At 39.3% G+C, this 16,742-nt stretch overlaps 1 pseudogene; it reads left to right on the top strand.

Annotated features, from left to right (window-relative positions):
* Positions 1–755: 755 nt before the first annotated feature.
* LOC119722926 overlaps positions 756–16,742 on the top strand; it is a 30,866-nt pseudogene continuing 14,879 nt past the window's right edge.

Below are 16,742 nucleotides of genomic sequence, written 5' to 3'. Positions count from 1 at the left end.
GGACCCTTAAGGGCCCCGAACCCCACGCCGTAATTTTTGGAATCACTTTTGGGGGCCCAATTTTTTTTTTCGCCCTGCCCAAAAAACTTGTGTTCTGGATCCGCTCTTGGGGAAACGCAGGTACATGTTTTCTACACAGCTTGCTTTTTGTGCGATTATGTCTTTGGTGGTTAGTGCCATTGATCTCAGACTGTGTTATAGGGTGCAGACCAGTAAATCGGTCCGAAATTGCCTGCGCAGGCCAAAATCTTCGGTATTTGAGCATGCTGTGGGCCATAAACTTGAGGGTTTGTAAAAAAATATGGGTGAAAGCCATGCACAGGACTGGGAGCTTGCAGTTCTGTGTAATTTTGATGTAATTTGGACCCTAAAAGCGCTCTATTTTGCAATGAAGTGTAGGCATCGTTTTTCAAAATGGCGATGGGCTTCAGGCCTATTTTCAGGGGTGATCATCTTCAGATGGAAATTTCTCCTAAAAGTCATTAGTTGACCCCCCGAAAATTGAAAAGAAAATGAAAGATGATGAAATAAGTTTGAATTTGATGTGTGTCTCGAACACCTTGGAGAGTTGTGAGTATTTTTTCCCGAATTTTTGAAGTGGGAGCATTTACCATTGGGGTCTATGGAAGTTTATTTACTGGTCTGCTACCACAATGGTTTGGTGCAGTCAATGAAACGTGTTTGGCGCCCTCAATATTGAGGGCGCCAAACACAGTTTCATTGCCAAACACGCAGCTGTCTTGCTTGGTGTGTAGTTTTTTATGAGTCTTTGGTTGAGACCCTCCCACTCCAGTTTCATGCTCTTATTTCATTATCATATTTCTAATATTCATAGGACTGCAGACATGGTGTACAACCTCTGTCTCTCCGTTCCTTTGGAATATTGGGGAGTCTTTGGAACTCGCGTTTACTTCTGAAGTTCTGGCATGTGTAGCTAGCAAACCTTCACGTGGGCTTGATCATCTTCTGTTGTTGTTGGATGAGCCATACTCATAGCCAATGTCATCGCCGATCGCATCATTTCGCATGTCATGACGGCGGTGCAGATAATCCCAAGGTAGAAAAATTCCCTTGATGTCAGTGTTTGCCTAAATGTTGCATCCTGACGACACTTCTGCGATTGTGGGTGTGTGTGTGTGTGTGTGTCTGAGTTTGTCTTTATTACATTCACTTGTGAACAAAAGATGTCCACATAATGCAGGTTGTGTTGACGTTATGTGGACTAAGCCGTGTCCACATAACGTTTTGCCCATTCTGGAAAACAGGTTTAGAGCCTAGAGGCATTTTGGGTTAGGTTTATCCTTAGCAGAATGAAGAGAAACACTATGGCCTATAGGGAATCATAGAAAAAAATTGGGTTGAGAGAGTTTTCACAGTTTAAGTAAGTTATTTTTTGTACCGAGTTTTCTTAACTACACGAAAACAAAGGAATGTCCACACAGCGTATGTAAAACTAACATGGGTATAGTCGTGTTCCCTAACATGGCGCACTTCGAAGCTTACCCGACTTTCCTCGTGTACTGTTGCCAAACCTCTTTGTTGACAAACCTCAAATTCATGCAGTGAAATACTAGTACTTTTACCTAATTAATGCTTGCTATTTAACCTCTGTGAACAAATTCGGTTTCATAAAATTTAATCCGAAATTCAAAAACGGTGGCATCCAGAAATTGGGCACAAATAGGCGGAGTGTTCCCTAACGTGGCGCACTTGAATAAATCTTGGCAAATTCCAAATTAACACTTAAGAATTTCTGTAAACTTGATAGGCCTAAATTCTGATAAATAATTGTTATCTCTACAAGTTTACATGTACATACCCAGCCAGATGTTTGTCAGAAAATTATTTTCTCATTTTTCAGGGCATTTTCAAAGGGTTCACTTTGCACTTGAAAATAAAATCGGAAAATTACGCCAAAATAATTTTTCCTTCTGACTTTGTTACAGGTAAATAAACTCGCGATTTATGATCAGGAGTGCTTAGAACTTGATGATATTTCACAGAAACAGTTAAAACTTTTGCTCTAGGTACATGTAGGCGCTACATGCGAAAAATCAAAGTGCACCACGTTAGGGTACATCAACAATATGTGTGTGTGTGTGTATAAAGTCTATGGACACGAATGAGAGTCAAGAAAAAAATGCTGAGTTACTTTCCTAACACAATTGGGAATGTTATTTCTCAGTGCATGCAGTCCCAGATTTAAGTACCGGTATCAGTATCATCATTTTGGCAATCGTGTATAGTGTAGGGCCCCTGTTTTTGTTTTGATCAAATTCAAATCAAATATTTTTAATATTTCTAAAAAATGATGTCAACCTAAAGCAGACTTCTCTCAATGTAATGACACCTTTTTGAATGTTGGTAATTTTCGAACACTAGTAATGCCTTTGTTGTGCCCATTCTTGAAAATCACGCATTCTTAAGAATGTGCATGCACATTCTTAAGAATGAGCGCCCATTCTTCAGAATGAGCGCCCATTCTTAAGAACGAGCACGCGTTCTTAAGAATGAGCGCTCATTCTTAAGATTGGGTGGGAATATCACGTGCACAATTTATGAATTTTGCCCAATCTTAACAAACATTGCACGACATAATTATGTTAAATGAAATGTATAGCGGTTAAAAGGGAAACAATTTATATAAAGAGGAAAGAAAATGTTCTATGCTTCTGTACTCATATAACTATGATAATTTGAATCAAATTAAACCTGTTATTATTGCTTTTTTCTGCCCACTATGGGAAGTTTTGTAGTAACGGAGGACTGGGAACTAGTCTGGGAAGTGCTTTGTTTAGGCTAGACAAGTTACAAGTCCCTGTATAAGTATCATATGCATGCCAAAAAAAAAACGATTTCCAGAAGCTGCCAAAATTGCTCTTTTGACTAGATAGAATCCAGCTCTGCGACGTAATGGTGGGGTGTGAACAATAAATTGGTGGCAATTTAAATGAGAAATAACATTAGCACTATGGGATGTCGCAGTATTCATTCTCATTCTTCACATTCTTACGTTCCCCCCCCCCCCCCCCCCCCCCCCCCCCCCCCCCCCGCTTTTATTATCCCAAAAATCAGATTCTTTCCACTAGTATTATCATGGAGGTAGTCCTACCTCCATGGTATTATTATGTCTCTTATTTTTTCCCGGTCCCCCCCCCCCCCATATCAATACGCCTATAGATACTTATCATATCCACTCTACTTTTCAGCGCCTTGCGTTGCAACAGTATAATTATTGAGAATCAGTGAACCAGGATGCAGCTAGACTTGCCAAGCGCAGCCGGTGCTCGGCATCGACAAGACCATTATCTTGTCGCGCATTCTTAAGAATGTGCGCTCAATCTGGAAGAGTTATTTTTTTGCGAAGATTGGGCAAGGATCCAGTTGCACATTCTTAAGAATGCGTGATTTTCAAGAATGGGCACAACACCTTCAAGAGAGAACTGTACAAAGACAGAAAATGTCTCATTTTCCTATGATTACTGTTATTTTTTGCTCAAACAGCTGATAAAAATCAACCAGTCTCTAGAAGTTAGTTCTCTCGGTTGGGGAGTTATTTGGGTGGTAACGAAGCAGTGGACCAGGCAATCAATCGAGCACACCATTGAGACATGGATCGACCTCCACTGATTGACGGAGCTGTGCTGACTTAGATTGACACCATTGATGATAAAGTAAGTAGCAAGTTTGAGTCCTGTAGGCTATGGGTTTGACCTTGGTTCGATTCCTCTTTTGTTCCAAGGTGTAGCCTTAGTTATCCTTGAATGAATTGAAACATTTTTGGTTCAGATCCTACTGCTTGTTTGGTTTGATTCCTTTTTATTTCAAGTTGTAATCTCAGTTATCCTAGTATGAATTGAGGAGTCCTTGGTTCATGCCTAGTCCGAAAATTGGGGACTCTACATGTATGGGGCATTCATCCAACGTGAGACAGAATTGCGCACAGGCCGTGAGGCCAAAAAAAAATAGTGGGTCTCTGGTCAGACCAAAGTTCTGGACTTGATGTAGTGATTTAAAAAAATATTCTTTGTCTGTACCATCCAAGCTTGGGAAAAAATAGCACAGTGGTACTGCTTTGTTTGTTTGAGTTTTCATATGGTGTTACATCATTTGACTTGGTGCCCTATCATTTGTCTTGGTGCCCTTGTGCTCCTTAGTGCTAAATATTTGAGGCGGTGCAGCACTAAAGGGCACTGTTGTAGACAGTTTTAAAGAAAAAAAGAAGTTGACTCAACAGATCAAAATTGACGCACAACGATTTTTTATGGCTGAATGGACAATAATGCAAGTGGGGGATTTTTGTTTCTTTTTATTTTCAGATTTAGTGATATTAATAACCTTTGATACATGTAGTCACTACTTATGTTTTAAGGAAATTGTATAAAAAATATGGAGTACATGTAAGGTCTGGCACGTTTAAAGTAAAACCAATGGGCTTGTTTCATTGTTTTTGCCATGTACCGGTAATGCTGTGGCCGGGTGAGGTGGGGTAGAGGGCGCTATTCAGGACTTTCTTCTGTCACCTTGCAAGATGTAATGATGCCAAGTCACTATAAATTTATATTTCCCGGATTCGTTTGTATCAAAGATATATAACCAGGCATCCTATCCTATCTACAAGGATGGGACTAATAAGGGAGCAAAGACACTTCTTCTTCAGTGAAACAATAATTTATTCTTAAAAACTCCAAGAGTTCTCTGAACCAATTTGACATCTTTATTTATAGGACTCAGCTATCATTGCTTGTTCATCTCTCATCCGCTACGAATACCGCAAAATCTTTGGTTGTATACACGTTATCCGACGCAAACTGGTTAACCTATTTTTTTTTAACCTTGTTCCACTCGAGTTTGCAGGATAGCTAATAATGAATACAAGTAAATGTCTCAATCAGTATCAAACATTTTTTCTCAAATTGACAATATTCAATTTTCTTGACCAGGTGATGGCAGATCTACCAGCTCACTTCACATCAGAGAGCTCTCTTGAGAAGCACTATAGAAGCACTATAAGGCCCAGGAGAAGGACTGCTTCTCACGGCTAGAACAGACTCGGACCAGAGCTCTCTTGAGAAGCACTGTACGGCCCAGGAGAAGGACTGCATCAAGTACATCACCACCTTGCTGGTGCTTCACAGGGATGGTACAGACTCAGACCAGAGCTCCCTTGAGAAGCACTATACGGCCCAGGAGAAGGACTGCATCAAGTACATCGATCACTACCTTGCTGGTGCTTCACAGGGATGGAACAGACTCGAAGTACTGCAAAGTAAGACTTTTTCATATTTGAAGAGAAAATGCTCTAACTGTACTTTAAAACGGTTGAGGGGGTAACAGCAAAAGATCTTTCTTGCCCGATTTTTATGCTCAACACAATAAAACTAAAACAGAAAAAAGTTGAAAATCTGTCAAAAGTAGGATTCATCACACTGAATGTTTTTGGGGACTTTTTGATCGGGTACGACCCAATCACCTTTTTGAAATGGTAATAATTATTCTTTGGGTTTTTTTTCTGGACAATAATTCTTTACTGGTTTTCTCCTTAACCTACGTGAACTCGCTCGACCTTTATACATGTACTTCCGGGTCTACTGGAAGGTCAAAATTGGGTGAATTTAAATTACAGACAAAGGCCTCAAAATCAAAACGAACCACATCTTTTCCAAACAGTTCAAGTGATGACGATAAAACCTAGATGGAATTTGAACCCTGGTCCGAAGATGTAAAAGAAATTGTGATGTCATCATGACATCACCTGGTATCAAATTACTAGCGGGTTAACATGAAAATTTGAGAGCTTACTTTTAATTAGGCTATAACTTTATAACGGAACAGAGTTGTATTCTCATTTTAGGTTGTTTCAGACATTGCTACTGGCAATATTTTGATCCAGCATGTCCAGGGCGCATACCATTTGACCTTTACTTCCAGTGTAACCGGAAGTGCAATGATAATAAATTGAACTTGAAGACGGAAGCATTTTGCTACAGTTATATAAATTATGCAAATATTTAGTGAGGAATGTCCAACACAAACATTGGCATGATGACATAATTACACAAATTGGCGCGTACTAGTACATTCACGCAATGCGTCTCTCCAACTAGGGCTCTCAAAAGTTGTCAAAAAGGGACAATCTACTGTTTGTGCACGTAATCTTTATAATCAGCCTAGATATACATGCACCTAGGGCATGTAGGCCTGGTACTTTTCAATCATATTCTCAAAGGTGGCTTAAGTTCAAAATGTAAAATGCACTCAAATTTGATCAAATTGTCTACTCAGAATATTTATTTATTTATTTATTTCAACTGGATCCAACAGCAGCCAAATCGCCAATTACAGTAGCACCAAAAAAAATTGCAAACCAATAGTGTCACCAGAGTTACCCTTTACATCTTGCGCTTAACTTTCCAGGTTGTTAACTTGTTGAATGCCTTGTACACGCTGTTCAGTGCCATCATTTCCAACTATGATGTCTAAAAAGTAAATATTTCATATGACCCAGCAGATTGTTGTAACCAGTTCGAGCTGGACTATTTTGACATTGACCAGACCAAGACTGGTTTCAGGCTGTCATCTACGGGTAGCTTGCTGCAAGCAGGCCACTGACAGACATTTCGGGCCTCGCTTGTTGCGTGTTTATCCATCATCCATTCCGATTACCGCAAAACCTTGCGTGTATACACATTGTCTGATGTGAACTGGTTAAGCAAAATCTGCCATATCACAGGAAGTTATTTGAAAGGGTACTTGCAATAGATTATACTTAATACACTTATCCAAGTTCATTTATTATGGTAAATATGCAAAAATGAAATGATCAACAATACATTGACAGAAAGCACTTCACCTGTTACCCCTTAACTTGATTCTACCATCTTAGATCTGTTTTACTATCAGAGTACTTTGCAAGCTATGCTTATAATTTGTAGTCTTGCATATTGACTGCTTCGAGTGGCATTATAAAACAGGTCTAGGAGGCTAGTTTGATTATGCCACTCAAAGTAGTCAGTATTAAAATGGAAGGTGCCATAGTCCTTTTAGCCATGTACATGTAGACGGAAAATAGCAAATACTATGTGATGCACACTCTCGGCCACTGAAAAACACAGAATCTGTGGGTGCGGTGATATAATTACAAAAAGTCACTTGCATTATCATTGTCAACATTACTCGGCTGTTCGCAGGCGTAGTCATGACAATCACTCAGAGGTTAAGTCGATGCTACCATGCATGGTTACTAGTTCAGTGAAAAAGCATGCAAATATGTACGTTCTATTATAATATCTGAAAGCAAAATTAACCAGTGTTGAATAAATAATATCTTGCCAAGGTTGAAACCATCAGCGAAGTCTACATGTTGGTCTCTGGCCTACCGATCCGTATTGGCAGCCGTCATGCTGGTATGGTCGCCTCTGCTGCATGACATCTCCTGGACGGCGTTGGAGTTTCATCATGCCACACAAACAAGATGAGAAACTCAAACTCCGAATCGCTATTCACTCGGGTTAGATCATTGTCTTTGCTTGTGGTCGAGATACTTAAGATAAATAGATCACAAATACATCAGAAGTCCAGTCACAAGTACCTCACAAGTCTAGTCACAACTAAATCACAAGTCCAGTCACAAGTACATCACAAGTCCAGTCACAAGTAAATCACAAGTCCAGTCACAAGTAAATCACAAGTCCAGTCACAAGTACATCACATGTCCAGTCACAAGTAAATCACAAGTCCAGTCACAAGTAAATCACAAGTCCAGTCACAAGTACATCACAAGTCCAGTCACACAAGTACATCACAAGTCCAGTCACAAGTACATCACATGTCCAGTCACAAGTACATCACAAGTCCAGTCACAAGTACATCACAAGTCCAGTCACAAGTACATCACAAGTCCAGTCACACAAATACATCACATGTCCAGTCACAAGTACATCACAAGTCCAGTCACAAGTACATCACAAGTAAAGTCAAGATTCTGGTACATAAGAAATAATGTCATTTTAAAAGACACCAGTGTCGCATTATAAATTAAGTATGCTTTCTTTTTTTCCACAGAGTTGTGTGAGTGCAATGCACAAACTCTTCACTGCTGAGGCAGACACTGACCGGAAAGTACAAATCGCTGATCAACTCGACAGATTACTAGCACTAACCACTCAGTGGATAGGACATCACAGCGGATATCTGATCAAACAACCAGACACATATGCAGAAGTAAGTTACCTCTGTTGCGCTGTTCACCAACTTCTTTTGTTATTGGCTGTGTTCGCTTGGGTCACTCTCTGGAGCATTGCATTTGTGATCTGCGGGTAATTCTACAGGTTGTGGATTCAAGTCCAGTCTGGGGTTACTGGCGTGTGCGCCCTTGGGCAAGACACTTTGTCACTCATTGGTTCTCCCCGCCCAGGAGTAAATGGGTACCTGTGAGGGCAGAGATGGTTGTTTTGATTGACTTTAGCTGCTTTGTGCTGAAATGGGAGCATCGAGCTGTATACTCCCTAGGGAGCTGAGATTGTCTTAGGAATGTTATTGGCCCAATGAGCAGGGTACTAATGATGTAGCGCCTTGAGCACCAATAATGGTAGTTACATGCGCTTTATAAGTACACATTTTTGATATTATTATTATTATTATTATAATCTCGAGAGTTTAATGTTATCATAAGCATGCACAGAATGGCTGCTGCAATAATAGAAGGTAATTCTTTATAAAGAACAAAGTTTTAGTGTGGAAATATGTGAATACAGTTCGCATTAAACAAACAAAATATGAAAATAGACTTTAAACTTTGAGTTTGGCAATGTTTACCCTATCATCTTTTGAAATCATGTGATTTAGCGGGGTGCAGAAGCATATTTCCCAATTGGCTTCTTCTAAACTTTTAGATTTATTTCTTATTTCCTCGCCGCCCAATTTCAGGTCCTTTTGACGTTGCTAGAGGGCAGCATACTACCCGGCCAGTGTGGTGACACTTTGTTAGATCTAACAGCAGCTCTACTCAATGCAAGCCAGTGTGACCTACGCAATGATGTCATTACCCATCTTGTCAGATCAGTGAGTATTAAATTGCTCCAATACTGCACTCACCTGTAGCCACAAACTTAATGGCAAGGAATCAGAAAAAGGCAGTAAGTCCATGGATCAGGGCTAACATTATCTTAAGATTTGATTTCTCCTTTCAATTTTTGTCTTTGTAGGTGTTCAGCAGCCACTACTCACAGCTACAGGTTTTGGGATTCAGCCAGCAACTTTTCTCCATGCGCTCATTTGAAAAGGTTTGTATCAGTTTCTTTTTGTTTGTTCAGTTTGCCTGCATCATAGATTTGTCGCCATTTTGTGTCGGAAATCAGTAGGTTTTTCTCGAAATATGACCTTAGTTTCATCCAGTTTCATTTAAGCTTTTCCTCATCAACTTGACGATTTCAACTGATGATAATGCATGCTTACTGTTTCTTACCATATTACTTAGGACACATTGCACCCTTTGCTGCATTTTTGCCATACTGGGATTGGCAGCAAGTCTACCTCATCAAACCATGACATCCTACTCACACTGTGTAGTCTGGTGCTCCATAAGCAGTCCTCAACAACAGATGGATCAGTTCTGGAGAGTCATGAACCATACCTCATGGACTTCAGTTTTGATGTTTATAACAGGTAAGAACTGAGTTGTTCAATGTTATACATTAGATTGAGTTGTTGTCAGACATGACAACTGTTGAAAGGATAGATTCTTGAAATTCAACAACAATTAAGAATATATATCTTGTTTCATTTGTAACTTTTTTGCTAAATAGCCAATCCAAGAGCAAGAAGAAACAAGAAACGAGCGGACAACTTCCCAGAATATCTCCTGTCCCTCCTTGAATTCAGTCCCGAGTTACTGAGACAAGACAACGTAGTATCAGTGTTGTGGGCTGCCCTCGTGTGTTTGCCTAGCACCAGGTAAGACAAGGTTTTATTCTGAAGATTGTTGTAATTCACCTGAGATTTCTAAAACGAGAATTACATGTAGGAGCAACTTTTTGCAAGAATCATTGTTTGGCTGTCTTCATGCAAACCCATGTTGCTAGTAGTGCGCAGGTATAATTATGTAATAATTAACCACTTACAGAGTGTGTTTTTTCCTTCCTCTTTTGACAGACCTCTTGACAAGGCGAGAGTTGTTCCCAAACTCAAGAGTCTCATAACGACATTGGGGGATGTTGCTGAAAATCAGAAAGATGAGACAGTCAAAGGTATGTGACTTCAGCATTTTTAATGCCTTAGGAATTCATAAATTTACAACTTGATTAATAGATCAAATGTTATGAAACTCTTTGACAATGGCCTCTGGTTTATGTCTCTTTGAAGCCCAAGTTTCTTTTTTCCCCGAGTATCCTAAAACCAGAAAACTGATGTTCTCATTTTGTTTGTGTTTATTTGTTCAGACATGCTTCTGTATCTGCTGTCGGTGGCCATGTGCTCATTGCTACAGTGTGGCCAGGGCCAACCCATGCAGTCCTTAGTACAGGAAGACTTTGTTTGGAATATTCTGAGGTACTTATTGTCTTTGTTTTGTTAAGAGAGAAATGCTAGGTCGCAGGATGACCCACCATTTATAAAATGTGGTACCCCGTGCTTACATCAGACACTTTATAGCAAGAGATTGGTTTTTTGTTTGCTGGTTTTGGTATGGATGTCGCAAATGATTAAACAAAAATCTTGTTTACTTTTAATACTTATCATTGTTAGTCTGTAAACTGTGAAGGTTAGCAAATTTACCACAACTGAGGTGTGTTGTGGTGCCAAGTAGTTTGAAAGAAAGTAAACTAGAAAGAGTGAAAATTATTTTTGATTGTTTTACATTTTTTTTCTCACAGAACCAACCCCACATGTGTACATGCCCTTCTGATAGGAGATCTGTACATTACCCAGCTAGTCAGAGACCAGGATGGCAGCTTTCTCGCTGCAGATAAACTGAAGCTCATTCTTCCAGCTCAACAGCCCAATCTGTCCTCTCCACACAAGATCAGGTTCGATCAAATATTTGAACAGATTCCACAAAACTGAATTTTAATATACTTTTTCTCGTATTCATATGTCCTCTGACTGACTGTGACTGTCTGAGATTTCTCTTGAGTAAGAACTTTTCATTTTTTCATTCATCTTTTCTTTTCGGTAGGTTCAGACGTTGACCCTACGGATATTATCCCAGTTCCCAGTCAAACTCCCTACCATACCAGACCTGGTAAGTAGAAATATTCGGGGGGGGGGGGGGGACTGCTATTTGCAAAACAACAAATGAAACTGAATTTGTTGGTATGTCTTAACCAAAATTCAAAGGGAAATGGACTTCAAAAAAGCACCTGGTGAGCAAAGACATTTACAAATTAAAAGACCACCAACATGGAACTAGAAAGCTCAGTCGGTGTTCCAGTTCTCAGGTTCAATTCACACTCCAGTTAATTCCATCTTTAACCTTCTACCTAAATAACATTGATTTTTGCATTTTGAAATCCCTCCTCGTCAATCTTAGCATACTCGTCAAGTTTGCGTCTTCAAGCTGTGTTTGGAGGCAGAGCTGGTCCCAGCAACTGTTGAAGATTACAGAGAGAAACAGAAGCTACTGCAGAGATTGAGTTATGATGCCGTGCAGCCAAATGTACCACTGGGAGAGTATAAAGAGGTGCGTTATAATAGGAACAGTGTTGAAGTAAACACCGACAGGTGGCCACATTGGACAGGTGGCAATGGTAAACAGGTGATCCCCCAATTGACGGGTGTTCATGACACAGCTGTGCTTTGTTGGCCACAATTGGCAGATGTGGAGAGTATACAGTAGACAACAGCGAACTGCTGACCTCAATAAACAGGTGCTCCTCATAAACGACAGATTTTGGATAGTTTAATCATCTTATCAATTTATGGTGGGATTCACAACATTGATGGCAAAATGCGTTGAATTCTGTCATTTTTAATCAGGTGTTTATCTCTTTTTTTGTCAGGTTGCCTTGAAGTATCTCATTGGATCGCTCTACATAAACTTCCAATTGCTATGTCAACCCATCATGGAAATGATAAAGTGAGTAATTTATTTTCTTAAACAACCCCCTCATATTTTTTAGGTCTGAAAGTAGAATAGTGGCTAATTTTGTTGTGCTCAACATTTGATTAATTCAGAACCCACGCGTATGGCATGGACAAGAAATGCTTCTGGTCTGTCTACACGGATCACCTACAGAAGATGGCGACGCTGCTTGAGTCCTCTTACATGGAAACTACAATAAAAAACCTCAATCTGATTGATTCCATGGAAGTTCAAAGTCCAAACTCTGACGATCTCTCAGCATTATTCAGTAGGGTTCAAGCAGAGAGTGTTGCAGATGCAGATCGACAAGACCATTGGAATGTCCGTCAGTTGATGTGGAAAGCAATGGCTCAGTTTGCTGATCGTGCTAAGGGCAGGTCAAGGGATCTCGTACCACTTGTCTTCAGATTTATTGAGTAAGATGCCTTTTTAAGATAAATATTTTGCTTGTTGAAAAATCTTGGTTTTTGTTCACCAGACTTTGCAATGTTACTCTGATTGTCTTTCAGGTAATATGAATTGAGAATCCTAATACACAGTTGAAAAGTAATGAAGTAGGTTTTTTGAAAATCTTCATGTTTACTCCTTGAAAACTGAAAAACAGAGTAAGAAGTTGTGTGCAGCATAAAATCTCTTCTTTTTCTGACCCCTTACCAATTTGTGCAAATGCTTTGTTCCATATCTTGTGAAACCTTTAACACTGAGTTACTATATGTAGTACATTTTTTTCTCTTTCTTTCTTTAAGTTGCCATCCCAATTTCTGTTAAGTGAATAAAACAATGTTGTTGATGATCATCTTCAACTTAGAAATGAGTATCACCCATCCAATGTCAACAATGCTCCAACTCAAGACATCAGAACAAAGACTGGACTTGACATGAGCTTAGATCAGACGGAGGATGATGATGAAAATGAGGAGGATTTAGGGGCGGAGTCTCAGGAAGGAGAGGAGGGGGAGGATGTTGATGAAACTCCAAGACGAAGTCTAAAGAGAGGGAGAAAGAAGATAGGAAAAGGCTCTGTGTACAGGTAAAAATCCTGAAGAGAATTTTGTCCTTAAGAGATAAAGCCACTTAGGATGAGTGTTTTTCCCTTTTTCTCTGAGTGACAACACTTTGAGATGTAACATTAATGTTTACACGTTACGTCAAACCTTCCTTGAAAGCCTTTACTTTTTAAAACAAATAGCATTTATTTCATTATTTTTCAGAGTATTGGTAACCTATCTACAGCTCTTCAGTAAGTTCAAAGATCCCAAGTCAATGTATAAGGAGCCACAGCTATGACAGCTCTACTTTGATGTAAGTTAAATCACTATAAAATTCATCACCATAACAGCAATATGTATTTTATATTTTGAATTATCATAATTGTTTTGAAACTTCTACTGTTTACACATGGATGTGCAAGTTACATTAAATTGAAATGAAAGGATAATTTGTAATCCTTTTTTTGGCCATTTTCTCCAGTTGCTGTCAAGTAATTTCCCGGACATCCAGAAGGTAGTCTTAACCTGCCTGATGAACTACAACCATCCCTACCTGACTCCCTACCGCGACAGTCTAGAAGCACTCATGGAGGATAAGAAATTCCGTGAGACACTCGTCCAGTTCAGCATTGATGAATCAACGGGTGTAGTGGCAGACAATCACAGGGAGGGGCTGTTGCCAATTCTCCTGAGGTGAGATTCAGAAGTTGGAAATGTTTTGTTTAAATTGGAACACCCCCCCCCCCCAAAAAAAAAGGTAGTCTTTTTCTAGGATGCTCTGGGCAATTAAGTATAAGGTGCTTACATCAATCATTCTTTGTTGAAACTCATAACTTTTATCTTTGCAGGATTCTTTATGGTAAAATGATGAGCAAGACAGGACCTGGCACCCAAGGAAAGAGTGGGGCGCTGTTCGTCGTGCTACCATTCTACGTTTCATTGCTGGTTCTTCCTCCAGTGAGATGAGTGTGTTTCTGGATCTAGTCTTGGAGCCATGCCAACTCATCCTGAAAGGTATCAATCAAGGGCCTGGTGTGTTTGATGGTTCCTGTGCTTGTTTTGTTTCAAAGCGACTTGCGTAGCTTTCATCTTATATGACTAGCAGATTTTTTATTGTATTTATTAGTCTGGGGCATTTAATCACTTTCACTCATGGGCCAACTCAGTGATGGCAGCAGCATTGTGAAAACTGTTGGTCAAAAACACTGTTCTAAAGCATGTGTTGATATTTTTAAAATCTTATTTTAATTTATTGTTTCTTTTTTTTCTGTAGATGACTGTCGTTTGATGATGACTGATTTTCTTGGTTCCTTGAGCCCATCCGCTGTCATTCCTCTGAACAAACAACAAAGGTAAACAGAGGCTGGAAAACCTTCTTTTTTTTTTTTAAATTGTACATATTTCCAAGTTTGTTCTAATTCTCAAGTTTTGTAGTTGACATGAGGTAGTTGAAGAAAATAATGAACACATTTCTTTTGCAGAAATCAAAGTACCTGACGTTTGTATCCTAGTGAAAGATCTTATTATTAGGATTATTGAAATGTAAGGCCCTCTTTCTTTGACGATTGGCATGTTTCAGGTCAATCCAGTCAGTAATTAATTGGTAACAGCTGTTTCTGTGTCACAATCCTATTTCTGTTTGTCCTATCTTGTAGTATGCTGGACACCATCGGAGTAATCTTCAGTAAGTTGGGTCATCGGATCGAACCATTTGCTTCCAAGATTCTTCATCTAGTTATAACTCTGCTTGCCAGCTATGCACAGTTATTAGACCAGAGAAATCAGGTGTGTTAAAAAAAGACATTTGCAATTGAAAAAAAACAAAAACTTTAAATCAAACTGAAGGTCTGTAGCAGAAAAGTCACATGTTGGCAAAAATTAAGCACAAAGATTCCTTGAAGTTTTGTTGGTTTTGTTACTGCTTGTTACGTTATTAATTTTCACCCCACAAAACAGGTTATCTCCCAAAGTCTCTTGTCATATAATATATTTTTGACTTGTATTCCTGAGAAGTGTGTTGTTTTCTGCCGAGTAAAGCTCATTTTCTTGCACTCTTGCAAGTTTGCGGATGTACTTTTTCAAACTTTATATTAAAAAAAACGTTTATGTTCTCTAATGTCACAGATGCATGAAAATTCCTGTTCAGTTGAGATAAAGCAGATGTATTTATTGAAAATTTAATTTTGGTGAAAGAACACAAAAGTTAACTTTGTGTTCAACCCTTGCAGATCCAAACCTATGCCATTGGCCAACTGAAAAAACTGCGTCAGCTAGCCCTCCTGCGATTGGTTGAATTCTTTGGGATCTTTGAGCAACACCCCCTCTCAGCCAGTGAGATTGACTGTATCTTTGAGGCAGCGGTGTGGCCTCAGAGTGACAGATTAGCCAATGAGTGCCTTGCGAGTCCCACCCCGTTACTGAAGCTAATCCTGGTCTGGAGTAAAAATCCCAGGTAGGAAATTGATTTGTCAACAAGTAAATTCTGGTATTTTTTGTTTTTGTTTACTTGTGATATTGGTTTTGTGTAATACCTGTAAAATCTTTGGTTCAGATGATCTGAAATGAATTTAAAAAACGGTGTGATATTGATTTTTCTTTCAGATTCCATCCTCTTTTAGCCAAGCATCACCCCACCAGGCCAAGTTGCACCATCCTTCCAAGCGTCACTGCTCTCCTGTCTGCATCAACCGTCTCTGCCTCCGTGGTTGCCATGGTGAGGGAGATTGTAGAGCATCTTCTCATGCAAGAGGTTTCTGGGATTGAAGATGGACAAGAGGTCGACGAAGACCTCCAGGTCAATGACCTTATTGATGTCAAGATTGAAGACAGAGAGTTTACAGGTACGTGTGATAGATCTGACATATTTTTACATCATTCAATTTGTCAATGTGACTCCAATAGAATGCATTCAGAAGATGGTCACATTGTAATCATGCAACCTCTTGGACCGGCAATTTTTTTTTCCTAAACGACATTCGCATGGGGTATACGTTATGACATATTGGACTTTTCTTCTCTGAAAAACATGAGGAAAAATATAAAATTAGCAAAAAGAAATGAATTCGAACATAATGAAATTCAGACTTTATTTCCCTTTTAAAAAAAATCCTCCAAAGCCTCAGATTAGAAAAGAGAAAAAAAATCAGGTAAAAATGGTGTTTTGAACCCATACCACAAGGATCCCTCGACAAGACTTGTCCAAAAAAAGAGAATAGATAGTTGAACTAAGCTCCTACTTTATTATATATCTTTCCAGAGCCACCCAGCTATGGAACTAAGCTACTCTTCCCGTATGTACCTGCTGTTCTGCAATATCTCAGCTCATCAGTCAGTCACAGCACTCAGACGAAAGAAGACAGAAGAAGTCTACCCATGAAAGACCTCAACATACTATCCAAGTCAGTTTTCATATCGTATTCTGAATATATGAATATATGCATTCATGATAGTATGAATATTTGACTAAATGAATATATGAATATGTTTGACTATTATTCAATGTTGACTATGGGGAATATTCGTTTAATTGTCTGGCAGAGATATCTACTAGCCAGGAGAAGGGTGTAACCATGTTGTCGGGCATTATCACACTTCAACCCTTTGACCCAATTTGACACTTCAATTATTTGTCTGGGGTCTAGACAACATTTTTTGTCATTTTTTTGTTGTTGACA

The sequence above is a fragment of the Patiria miniata genome, unplaced genomic scaffold (assembly GCF_015706575.1).
Source record: "Patiria miniata isolate m_02_andy unplaced genomic scaffold, ASM1570657v1 HiC_scaffold_16, whole genome shotgun sequence".
NCBI lineage: Eukaryota > Metazoa > Echinodermata > Asteroidea > Valvatida > Asterinidae > Patiria > Patiria miniata.
Note: the sequence above shows the minus strand (reverse complement) of the source record. Positions and strands in the feature narration are given on the sequence as shown.